The sequence below is a fragment of the Peromyscus maniculatus genome, chromosome 8, assembly GCF_049852395.1.
Source record: "Peromyscus maniculatus bairdii isolate BWxNUB_F1_BW_parent chromosome 8, HU_Pman_BW_mat_3.1, whole genome shotgun sequence".
NCBI lineage: Eukaryota > Metazoa > Chordata > Mammalia > Rodentia > Cricetidae > Peromyscus > Peromyscus maniculatus.
In genome coordinates, this window is record NC_134859.1 from 1,384,522 (window position 1) to 1,397,214 (window position 12,693).

The following is a 12,693-nucleotide window of genomic DNA, read 5'->3' on the forward strand; positions in this document are numbered from 1 at the left end:
GTGAGTCCCAGGAAAGGTGCAAAGCTACACAGAGAAACCCTATCTCGAAAAACCAAAAAAAAAAAAAAAAAAAATGCAGACAGGTTTGCCTTGTTCATAGACTTAACAGTAAGGAATAAACAGATTCCAGATATAACCTTCCATTCCATTAAAGAAACACAAAAATGATTTAAGATATACAATGTTTCAGATTTCTGTCCCCTTTCTATGCTATTATTATACTAGAATTTCAGAGGTTGCAAGTTTTAGCATTGATAAATGGAGTTCTGATAAACTGATAGAGCACTAACTATCTACTATTCAGTCATAAGTTCAAGATTTTCAATTTCCTCTGGTTGTCTTCTAAGTACAGACTTAAAGGTGTGTTTCACTGGGCTAAAACCAGGCTCTCTAGACATCGGAAAAATGTTCATGCCTTTTAACCCAAAGCCATAGCCTTTGCTATGACACCAAAGTGTAAATATGTTCCACTGTTTTATAGACATCTGCATGTTCTTGGGAAAGAGCGCTGCTCCTGTGTCAAGGAATCTGGCCTGGTGGGAACTAACACTGAGTCACTCCACAAACTGTCTGAAGAACTTCATCAATACAACCAGGGCACGCATCCATCCCTTCTCACTGGCGGTCTTCACGCTTCCTATGGCTAGCCCGTTTATAGGGCTGGTGTTAATAATCTTTTTTTTTCTCCTAGCAACTTGCCTTCTCTGCTTCCTCCAGGTCTCCTCCTGAGGTCTCCAGGATGGCAGCTAATTGAATGCTTCTTCACCCATACCTCCTGCTGAGCAGGAGCCCACTGACTCCCCATGTCATCCCATGCCAACAGGAAGTAGTCAGATTTGAGCCAGCACCCATATATCCACGAAGGTCAGGATGTTTGGCTGGAACTTCCAGCTGAGAAAGCCCCTTTCCTGCCTCTCCAAACCCTGCCCTCTCAGAAAAATCACCAAAATGTCCAGTTCTGTATTCCTGGAGGTTGCAGCAGCTCCTTCCCTGAAGCTGCCAGCTGCCAATCCCCGCCTTAAGCGTTAATTGAACACAAACCCAGCTTGTGACAGACACATCATCACCCTGCACCTACAGGGTACTTAAGCTCCCTACTTTAGAATGGCCATATGATTTCTTTTTCTTTTTAATTTTCAGTAATTTTTAATACCCATTGTTTATTTTGTGTGTTGGGGGGAGGGTGTGTGCCTCTGCTGTGGTGTGTGTGTGTGTGTGTGTGTGTGTGTGTGTGTGTGTGTGTGTGAGGTCAGAAGTCAACTCATGGCAATCCATTCTCTCTTTTCACTATGTGGGTTCCAAGGATTGAACTCAGGTCACCACACTTGGCGGCAGTCACTTTTTTTGGGGAGGGGAGGTGTAGTCTGATTCTTCTTTATTTTATATCTAGAATCCACTTATGAGTGAGTACATACCATGACTGTCTTTCTGGGTTTGGGTTACCTCACTCAGGATGATTTTTTCTAGTTCCATCCATTTGCCTGCAAATTTCATGCTTTCATTGTTTTCTCTGCTGAGTAGTACTCCATTGTGTATATGTACCACATTTTTTTTCATCCATTCTTCGTTGACGAGTATCTAGGTGGTTTCCAGGTTCTGGCTATTATGAATAGTGCTGCTATGAACGTAGCTGAGCATGTATCTTTATGGTATGAATCAGCATTCCTTGGGTATATGCCCAAGAGTGGTATGACTGGGTCTTGAGGTAGTTCAATTCCTAATTTTCTGAGAAACCGACATACTGATTTCCACAGTGGTTGTACAAGTTTACATTCCCATCAACAGTGGAGGAGTGTTCCCTTTGCTCCACATCCTCTCCAACATTGACTGTCATTGGTGTTTTTGATCGTAGCCATTCTGACAGGTGTAAGGTGGTATCTCAGAGTTGTTTTGATTTGCATTTCTCTGATGATTAAGGATGTTGAACATTTCTTTAAATGTCTTTAAGCCATTTGTGATTCTTGTTTTGTGAATTCTGTTTAGCTCTTTAGCCATTTTTTTTAATTGGACTGTTCAGTATTTTGATGTCTAGTTTCTTGAGTTCTTTATATACTGTGGAGATCAATCCTCTGTCAGATGTGGGGTTGGTGAAGATCTTTTCCCATTCTGTTGGCTGTCTTTTTGTCTTATTGACTGTGTCTTTTGCCCTGCAAAAGCTTCTCAATTTCCAGAGGTCCCATTTATTAATTGTTGTTCTCAGGGTCTGTGCTGTTGGTGTTTTATTTAGGAAATGGTCTCCGGTGCCAATGCGTTCAAGAGTGCTTCCTACTTTCTTTTCTATTAAGTTTAGTGTAACTGGATTTATGTTCAGGTCTTTGATCCACTTGGACTGGAGTTTTGTGCATGGTGACAGATATGGATCTATTTGTAATCTTTTACATATTGACATCCAGTTATGCCAGCACCATTTGTTGAAGATACTTTCTTTTTTCCATTGTATAGTTTTGGCTCCTTTGTCAAAAACCAGGTGTTCATATGTGCATGGATTAATGTCAGGGTCTTCAACTCGATTCCATTGGTCCGTATGTCGGTTTTTATACCAGTACCAAGCTGTTTTTATTACTATAGTTCTATAGTAGAGTTTGAGGTCAGGGGTGGTGATGCCTCCAAAGGTTGCTTTATCGTATAGGATTCTTTTAGCTATCCTGGGTCTTTTGTTTTTCCATATGAAGTTGAGTTTTTTTTCTTTCCAAGTCTGTGAAGAATTGTGTTGGGATTTTGATGTGGATTGCATTGAATCTGTAGATTGCTTTTGGTAAGATTGCCATTTTTACTATGTTAATCCTACCTATCCATGAGCATGGGAGATCCTCCCATTTTCTGATATCTTCTTCAATTTCTTTCTTTAGAGATTTAAAGTTTTTATCAAAACGGTCCTTCACTTGTTTAGTTAGTGTTATCCCAAGGTATTTTATATTATTTGTGGCTATTGTAAAGGGTGATGTTTCTCTGACTTCTTTCTCAGCCCTTTTATCATTTGTGTATAGGAGGGCTACTGATTTTTTTCAGTTGATCTTGTATCCTGCCACTTTACTGAAGGAGTTTATCAGCTGTAGGAGTTCCCTGGTAGAGTTTTTGGGGTCACTTATGTATACTATCATATCATCTGCAAATAGTGAAAGTTTGACTTCTTTCTTGCCAATTTGTATCTCTTTGATCTCCTTTTGTTGTCTTATTGCTCTAGCTAGAACTTCTAGTACTATATTGAATAAATATGGGAGAGTGGACAGCCTTGTCTTGTTCCTGAATTTAGTGGTATCGCTTTGAGTTTCTCTCCATTTAATTTGATGTTTGCTGTTGGCTTGCTATAAATTGCTATTATTATGTTTAGAAATGTTCCTTGTATTCCTGATCTTTCTAAGACCTTTATCCTGAAGGGGTGTTGGATTTTGTCAAAGGCTTTTTCAGCATCTAATGAGATGATCATGTGGTTTTTTTCTTTCAGTTTGTTTATATGGTGTATTACATTGACTGAGTTTTCATATGTTGAACCATCCTTGCATCCCTGGGATGAATCCTACTTGGTCGTGATGGATAATTGTTTTGATGTATTCTTGGATTCGGTTTGCCAATATTTTGTTGAGTATTTTTGCATCAATGTTCTCATGAACAACTGGGAGATTGGTTTGTAGTTCTCTTTCTTTGTTGCATCTTTGTGTGGTTTGGGTATCAGGGTAATTGTAGCCTCATAAAAAGAGTTTGGTAGTGTTCCTTCTGTTTCTATTGTGTGGAACACTTTGAAGAGTATTGGTATTAGTTCTTCTTTGAAAGTCTGGTAGAATTCTGCACTGAAACCATCTGGTCCTGGGCTTTTTTTGGTTGGGAGACTTTTGATGACTGTTTTTATTTCTTTAGGGGTTATTGGTCTGTTTAGTTTAAATGGTTTATCTGGTCTTGATTTAATTTTGGTATGTGGTATTTATCCAGAAAATTGTCCATTTCTTCCTGGTTTTCCATTTTTGTGGAGTACAGGTTTTTGAAGTATGATCTGATGATTCTCTGGATTTCCTCGTTGTCTGTTGTTATGTCTCCCTTTTCATTTCTGATTTTGTTAATTTGGGTGCTCTCTCTTTGCCTTTTGGTTAATTTGGCTAGGGGTTTGTCTATCTTGTTGATTTTTTTCAAAGAACCAACTCTTTGTTTCATTGATTTTTTGTATTGTTCTCTTGTTTTCTATTTCGTTGATTTCAGCCCTCAATTTGATTATTTCCTGGCGTGTATTTCTCTTGGGTCAGTTTGTTTCTTTTTGTTCTAGAGCTTTCAGTTGTGCTGTTAATTCATTGGTATGGGATTGCTCCATCTTCTTTATGTGTGCATTTAGAGTTATGAAATTTCCTCTTAGCACTGCTTTCATAGTGTCCCATAAGTTTGGGTATGTTGTACTTTCATTTTTATTGAATTCTAGGAAATCTTTAATTTCTTTCTTTCTTTCTTCCTTGACCCATTGATGTTTCAGGTGGGCATTATTCAGTGTCCATGAGTTTGTGGGTTTTCTATAATTTTTGTTGTTGTTGAGGTCTAACTTTAAGGCATGGTGGTCTGATAAGATACAGGAGGTTATTCCAACTTTTTTGTATCTGTTGAGATTTGTTTTGTGGCCAAGCATGTGGTCAATTTTTGAGAAGGTTCCATGAGGTGCTGAGAAGGAGGTCTATTCTTTTGTGTTAGGATAGAATGTTCTGTAGATACCTATTAAGTCCATTTGAGACATAACATCTGTTAGATCCTTTATTTCTTTGTTAAGTTTCAGTCTGGTAGATCTGTCTTTTGGTGAAAGTGGTGTGTTAAAGTCTGCCACTACTAATGTGTGGGGTTTGATGTGCGTTTTAAACTTTTGTAGTGTTTCTTTTATGAATGTGGGTGCTTTTGTATTTGGAGCATAAATGTTTAGAATTGAGACTTCATCTTGGTGAATTTTTCCCGTGATAAATATGTAATGTCCATCCTGATCTCTTTTGATTGATTTTAGTTTGAAGTCTATTTTATTAGATATTAGGATAGCTACACCAGCTTGTTTCTTAGGTCCATTTGCTTGGAAAGCCTTTTCCCAGCCCTTTACTCAGAGGTAGTGTCTGTCTTTGAAGTTAAGGTATGTTTCTTGTATGCAGCAGATGGATGGGTCCTGTTTTCTTATACATTCTGTTAGCCTGTGTCTTTTTATAGGTGAGTTGAGACCATTGATATTGATGGATATTAATGACCAGTGATTGTTAATTCCTGTTATTTTTTTGGTTGTGTTGTGTTATCCTTCTTTGGTGTATGTTGGTGTGGGATTATCTATTGCTTGATTTTTCATGGATGTGTTTAGCTTCTTTGGGTTGGATTTTCCCTTCTAGTGCTTTCTGTAGGGCTGGGTTTATAGACAGGTATTGATTAAATCTGGTTTTATCCTGAAATATTTTGTTTACTCCACCTATGGTGATGAGAGTTTTGCTGGGTATAATAGTCTGGGTTGGCATCCATGGTCTGTTAGTGTCTGCATAAGATTTGTCCATGATCTTCTAGCTTTCATAGTCTCTATTGAGTAGTCTGGTGTTATTCTGATGGTTTTGCCTTTATATGTTACTTGGTCTTTTTCCTTTGCAGCTCTTAATATTTTTTCTTTGTTCTGTGTGTTTAGTGTTTTGATTATTATGTGGTGAGGAGACTTTTTTTTTTTTTTGGATCCAGCCTATTCAGTGTTCTGTAAGCTTCTTGTATCTTCATAGGTATTTCTTTCTTTAGGTTAGGAAAGTTTTCTTCTATGATTTTGTTGAATATATTTTCTGTGCCTTTGAGTTGGTATTCTTCTCCTTCTTCTATCCCTATTATTCTTAGGTTTGGTCTTTTCATGGTGTCCCAAATTTCCTGGATGTTTTGTGTTATGACTTTTTTGTCTTTAGTGTTTTCTTTGACTGATGAATCTATTTTCTCTATTGTGTCTTCAGTGTCAGAGATTCTCTGTTCCATCTCTTGCAATTGGTTGGCTATACTTGTTTCTGTAGTTCCTGTTCGTTTAGTCAGGATTTCTATTTCCAGCATTCCCTCAGCATGTGTTTTCTTTATTGTCTCAAATTCATTTTTCAGATCTTGGAATGTTTCTTTCATCTGTTTAATTGCTTTTTCTTGGCTTTCTTTGATTTCTTTTCATTTTTTTGTTTGTTTTTTCTTCCATTTCCTTAAGGGAGTTTTTTATTTCCTCTTTAATAGAGTTTTTCATTTCCTCTTTAACGGAAGTTTTTATTTCCTCTTTAATGGAGTTTTTCATTTCCTCTTTAAGGGAAGTTTTTATTTCTTCTTTAACGGAGTTTTTCCATTTCCTCTTTAAGGGAAGTTTTATTTCCTCTTTAAGGGAGTTTTTCATTTCCTCTTTAAGGGAAGTTTTTATTTCCTCTTTAAGGGAATGTTTTATTTCTTCTTTAAGGGTCTCTATCATCTTCTTAAAGTCATTTTTAGGGTTGATTTCTTCTGTTTCTTCTGTCTTGGTATGTTCAGGTCTTGCAGGTGTAGAATCACTACATTCTGATGTTGCCATATAGGTCTTTATGTTGTTACCTGTATTTTTACAGTGGAGTCTACTCATCTCTTCCTCTGCTCGGTGCAGGTAGTGTCTGTGTCTGAGAGTGCCTCTCTTGTTCTAATTTTTAGTCTTGGTTCAGTAGGAGTTCTTGGTTAAATTGGTGCTATTGGGCTGTTTCTTCAGGGGCAGCTGATCTCAGTCGGTGAAGTATATACTTATGATTCTGGTGATCTGGTTTGGTGGCTGAGCAGTGCCTTCCTCTGTGTTCCCAGGTCACATTTTGTTCATTAGTCAACTCCTCAGCTGATCTTGTTTCTTCAGACTTCAAACTGTAGGCATCTGAATCCTCTCCCGGATGGATTTCAGCTGAGCGGGGTAGTCTCACCAACACCTCCAAGTTGTTGGGTTTTGCAGCATCAGCAGCTGGGCCCTGGGTTGTCCTCAGATGGAGTGTTCAGATTCGTTCTGGTTCCGTCCCACGGAGATAGCTTCTTCCCCGGGTCCGCCGGGCTTCTCTGCCGGCTGCCGCCAGGCATGTATGTCTCTGCTGGCTGCTGCCACGGGCCTACCTACCTCTGCTTGTCACTGCTGTCGGGCCCTTCTACCTCTGCGGACCGCCACTGGGCCTGTACGTCTCTGCCGGCTGATGCTGGGCCTGTATGTCTCTGCAGGCCACTGCCGCCAGGCCCGTCTACCTCTGCAGGCTGCCGCTGCGGGCCTACCTGCCGGAAAAATCCTTTTTTAAACCTTTACTATTGATACAATGTTTTTTATGAAATTCTGATGCCTCCAGCACATTTCCTATCAATAATTTATGAATCTCATCATTGCCTTGTGCTAGAGGGCCTGGCAGACCTGTATGGGATTGGATGTGAGTTAAATATAAGGGATGCTTCCTATTCTTGATTATATCTTGTAACTGAATAAATAGTGTAGTCAATTCTGACTCATCAGGGATAAATTCTGCAATCTCAATATGTAACACCACACTTTCAGCATACTGAAAGTCAGTAACTATCTTGAGAGGTCCTGAAAAATCCATTAATGCCAACAGAATAGCATATAATTCCGATTTTTGAACTGAATTATAAGGACTTTGAACTACTTTACTTAAAATTTGTGACTTGCAACCTGCCTTTCCTTGTTTGTTTGCATCTGAATAAAATGTATGAGCTCTAGATATGGGTATTTCCCATACAATTCGAGGCAAAATCCAATCAGCTCTCTTTATAACCTCAATTCTATCACTTTTGGGATATTTGCTGTTAATCTCTCTCAAAAAATTACTGCAAGCTCTTTACCAAGGTTCACTTTCTGCTCATAATTTGTCAATGTCCTCCTTAGTGAAAGGTATAACAATTTCTGCTGGGTCTTTCCTGCTAATTGATGAAGTCTAATTTTTTTCTTTTCTTTTCTTTTTTTTTTTTTTAATGGTTTTTCGAGACAGGGTTTCTCTGTGTAGCCTTGCGCCTTTCCTGGAACTCACTTGGTAGCCCAGGCTGGCCTCGTACTCACAGAGATCCGCCTGGCTCTGCCTCCCGAGTGCTGGGATTAAAGGCGTGCGCCACCACCGCCCGGCTAATTTTTTTCTTTTAAAAATCAAGTCAGAGATCTTTTCCACATAAGTTTTTATTTTTTTACTGTTTACTTGGTAGAAATATCCATTCCAACATAATATCTTCCATATGCATTAAAATGCCTGTAGGAGAATGCCTAGAGGGTAAAATAACCAAAATGCAATTGAGCTTTGGATCTACATGATCCACACGTGCATCCTGTACTTTCTTTTCCACCAAGGCCAATTCTTTCTCAGCTTCAGGTGATAATTCTCTTGGACTATTTAAGTCCTTGTCACCTTCTAAGGTTTTGAACAAATTACTCAGTTTATCATTTTTTACCCCAACAACAGTTTGTAGATGGGAAATGTCTCCAAATAGCCTTTGAAAGTCATTAAGAGTCTAATCTATCTCTCCTAATTTGCACCTTTTGGGGTCTAATGTTTTGAAGACCTATTTTATATCCGAAATAATTAATAGAATCTCCTCTTTGTATCTTTTCAGGAGCAATTTGAAATCCCCAACAAGGCAATTTTTTTTTACTTCTTCAAATATTCTTTCTAAAGTATCTGCATTTGAGTCAGCTAGTAAAATATCATTCATATAATGATAAATTACAGATTTAGGAAATTGTTTACATATTACTTCCATTGGCTGTTGTACAAAATATTGGCACAGGGTTAAGGTACTCAACATTGCCTGTGGGAGAACCCTCCATTGATATCTCTTATCCGGTTGCAATTATTATAAGTAGGCACCATGAAGGCAAATCTTTCTCTGTATTTTTCTTGTAAGGGTATTTAAAAGAACGTCTTTTAAATCAATAACTATAAGAGGCCATCCTTTAGGTAACAGAGTAGGCAAAGGTCTTCCAGATTGTAGAGAGCTTATTGGCTGAATTACTTTGTTAATTGCTCTTAGGTATGTTACCATTCTCTATTTACCAGATTTCTTCTTAAAAACAAATACAGGAGAATTCCAAGGGCTAGTTGATTCTTCAATATGCTGAGCATTTAACTGCTCTTGTACCAGCTTTTCTAAAGCCTGAAGTTTCTCTGTTGCTAAAGGCCTTTGCTGAACCCATACAGGCTTGTCTGTTAACCATTTTAAAGGTAGAGCAGTTTGTGTCTTTGGAAGATCAGCAGTTGTTGTGCCCTGTTCTTGTACAATCTGGATGGGTGCTGACCACTCTTTAGAATAGTACCTTCTGATATTTCTCTCAGAAACATGTGTTAGTTTATGATTTGTTTCTGAGGTTGGAGGAATGCTAATCTGAGTATTCCATTGTTGTAATAGATCATAAGATCATAGCTATGTTAGCCACATGTGCTTTTAATTTTCCTCTCTGTCCTTCTGTACCTATACATTTGAGCCATCTTGCACTCTGTTTCACTTGAGATAATGTTCCAATCCCTAACAGCTGAACATTTGCCTCATGAAGAGACCAATTTGGATGCCAAAATTCTGGTGCAATTATTGTCACATCTGCACCTATGTCTATAAAACCTTCCAAGAGAACGTCATTTATTCGTATTTTTAATTTTGGTCTTTGTTCATTTATAGAAGTTTGCCAAAAATTCACTTTATGATTTCTTCTGAACTTTCTGTTTTCTCTCCTATAGCTGTTCTATCATCCTGAGCAGTCTGGTTTATTCCAATATGCATTTGGTTATTTAATTGCTCTGAGAAGGGATTTCTTCTATGATGGCAGGAAAGGTCTGAACTGAATTTGCTGTGGGGGCCTGCATGAAACCCCTCTAGGAGTTTTCTGAGGACAGAGGCAAAGGATTACCTTGTCTGTCCCTTGTTGATCTACATTCTTTGGTCCAATGTTTACCCTTACCACACCTTCTGCATAATCCACAAGGGAAGGACATTCTGTTGCTGTTGTTCCTTGAATAAACATTCTTTCTAGGGATGCCCTGTTTACGTGCCCTTTTCAAATTAACTTGTTTGCCACACCCAAAACATCTGACATTATTTTTCCCCAGAGCTTTTGAAATCACTTCTTCTATCCACATCTCATCATGGTGTGAGACTCAATATTAATTGCATCCCTGATCCAGTCCTCCAAGGGTGCTGACCTTGCCTTTAACAGCCTGATTATTCTTTTGCATGCTGCATTCACGTTCTCAAAAGCTAAAGATTCACTTATTATCTGACTAGCTTCTGAATTTGGTATCATTCTCTTTACTGCTGAAGACAGCCTTTGTAAGAAATCTGTGAAGGATTCTCTGGGGCCCTGTATAACTTTTGTGAATGATTCAATTTTTTTCCCTCTTCCTCAATTTGTCCCATGCATTCATGGCTGCCATGAGGTATAGAATTAAGGTTTGGTTATCATATAAACATTGTCTTTGTATTTCATCATATGGGCCTTCTCCAAGAAGCTCATCATGGGAATTTTCCACACCTGTAGTCCTACATTGTTGTTCTATTATCTTAGCCTCCTCCTTAAACCAGGTTTGACACTGTAATTGTGCTCTGGACTCCAGGACAGCTGTTACCAATTCTTTACAGTACTGAGGAATAATCCTATTACAAGTTGACCATGAGTTTAACATTTGCTTTACAAATGGAAAATGCATGCTATCTCATACTATAGCTTCCTTAAATCTTTTTAAATCTAACATTTCCACTGGAGTCCAATTAGCTTGTACACACCCTTGAGCAGGTAGTTCCTGTAAGGCTATTGGATAAATTAAGTTTGATTGTTTAAAATCAGGCTGTCTCTCTCTGTAACTGTATAATTCAATCCTGAAATAATTTCACCTTTAAATTCTTCTGTCTGGGTGTGAATTTCTCTATAATTCATTTTAACAGGTTTTTCTAAAGCTTTTATCTTGGCACTTAAATTGAGAAACCTTTCTAATACTAAAATAAGGATAATTAACAAATAATATTCATAATTTATGTTACATACATCCCATCAACATTATCCTCTCATTTAATTGTTCCATTTTCAGACTGCCTAATGTGTTATTAAACAAAGACCAATTTACTTCCATTGTAAAAATATTTCCCACTTTTTAATGTGGGAAAAAATTTTCTCTTTTAACTAGTTTCTCCCTTTAAGATATCTGATATGTTAATTGACTTACCAAGTCTGCATAGAACAGTAGAAGTCTGAGGGAATTTCAAAGCAGCTACCTAGAGTGATGGCAGTCAGCAATGGGAGAGAGAGAGAGAGAGAGAGAGAGAGAGAGAGAGAGAGAGAGAGAGAAGAGAGAGAGAGAGAGAGAGAGAGAGAGAGAGAGAGAGAGAGAGAGCCTGCCTACTAAAAGCTAAAAGCTAAAGAAAGTCCAGCCACATGCTCTGGCCTGAGCCAGGGGTCTGTAAACCCACAAGCAGTCCAGCCACTTACAGCTCCAGCCCCTTGTAGCTCTGGCCGTGAGTTGGAGATCTGGCCACAAGTAGCTCCAGCTGTGTGTAGCCAGATTGCTTGTAGCTCTGGCTGAGCCGGGGGCCTGTAACTCCTGGCCTGTAAGGCCACCAATGGTTTTTTAATGAATTCTTGCCATGTGGGCACCAATTGTAGATTAATTTCTAACTGGTCTTGTTAAATAAAAAACACGAAGCCAAATATAGGGATGAAAGCCTTAGACACCAGGGAAATAGTGATAGCCAAAAGTACACTACTACCAAAAGTACACTACTTTCTGTCTACCACACCTTTATCTGCCCTCTCATTGGCTCTTAGCCCAGCTACCTCACTTCCTTGTCACTGCCTGTCTGTACAGACCTCCAGGTCTCTATGGTTGGTACTGGGATTAAAGGCATGTGTCACCACACTTGGCTGTTTCCTAGTGTGTCCTTGAACACACAGAGACCCTGCCTGCCACATGATCAGATTAAGGGTGTGTGTTACCACTGCCTGACTTTTGTGTTTACTTAAAAATGGCTGGTCTTTTTCCCCTTGATCTTTAAAGGCAAGCTTTATTTTTTAACATACAAATAAAAGATCACCTCATGGGTGTGCCAGAATACCTTTCCCTTCACAGCTATAGGTATAGCCTGGCTTCTGACAGCCAGGATACCTTTCCCTTAAGAACCTCCCACCCTGCAGAGTAAAAAAAACTCTGTGGACGTGAAATCCCACAAATCCTCACCCTGGAAAGCTCCATTCTGAAAAGTTCTACCCCCTTCCCACAAAACTCTGTAAGTCTTGTATTCTATTCAGTTTGTTGCTGTTTCTTACCTAAGCAGAGACAGCCACCCTCCTGGTTTTTTCCCTCCCAATAAATCTCTTGTGTGAAGTTTGTTGTGGGTGACTTGTGGTATTCCCTGGCTCCCGAATACTTTCCATCTGAGCTGCAATGCTCACATTTGTGTTCTTGCTTTCCTGCAAAGGTACTCATTTTCTTGATGTTTAAAGGTCATTTTAAGGTTTTGTGGTTTATTTTGTTTTAAGTACTGGGAACTGATCTCAGGGTGTTCCCCATGTAAGGCAAGCTCGTTACCACTAAGCTACATCCTTAGCTCTTCCATTTTCTTTATGTAAATAGGAATTTTTTCCTAAACACTGGGCTTTGGGGAAAGGGTTTGAGACAGTGTCATTATATAACCCCAGTTCAGAATCCTCCTGATTAATCCTGAGTGTTGATTGTTTGTTTGCTTGCTTGCTTTTTTGTTTGAGAC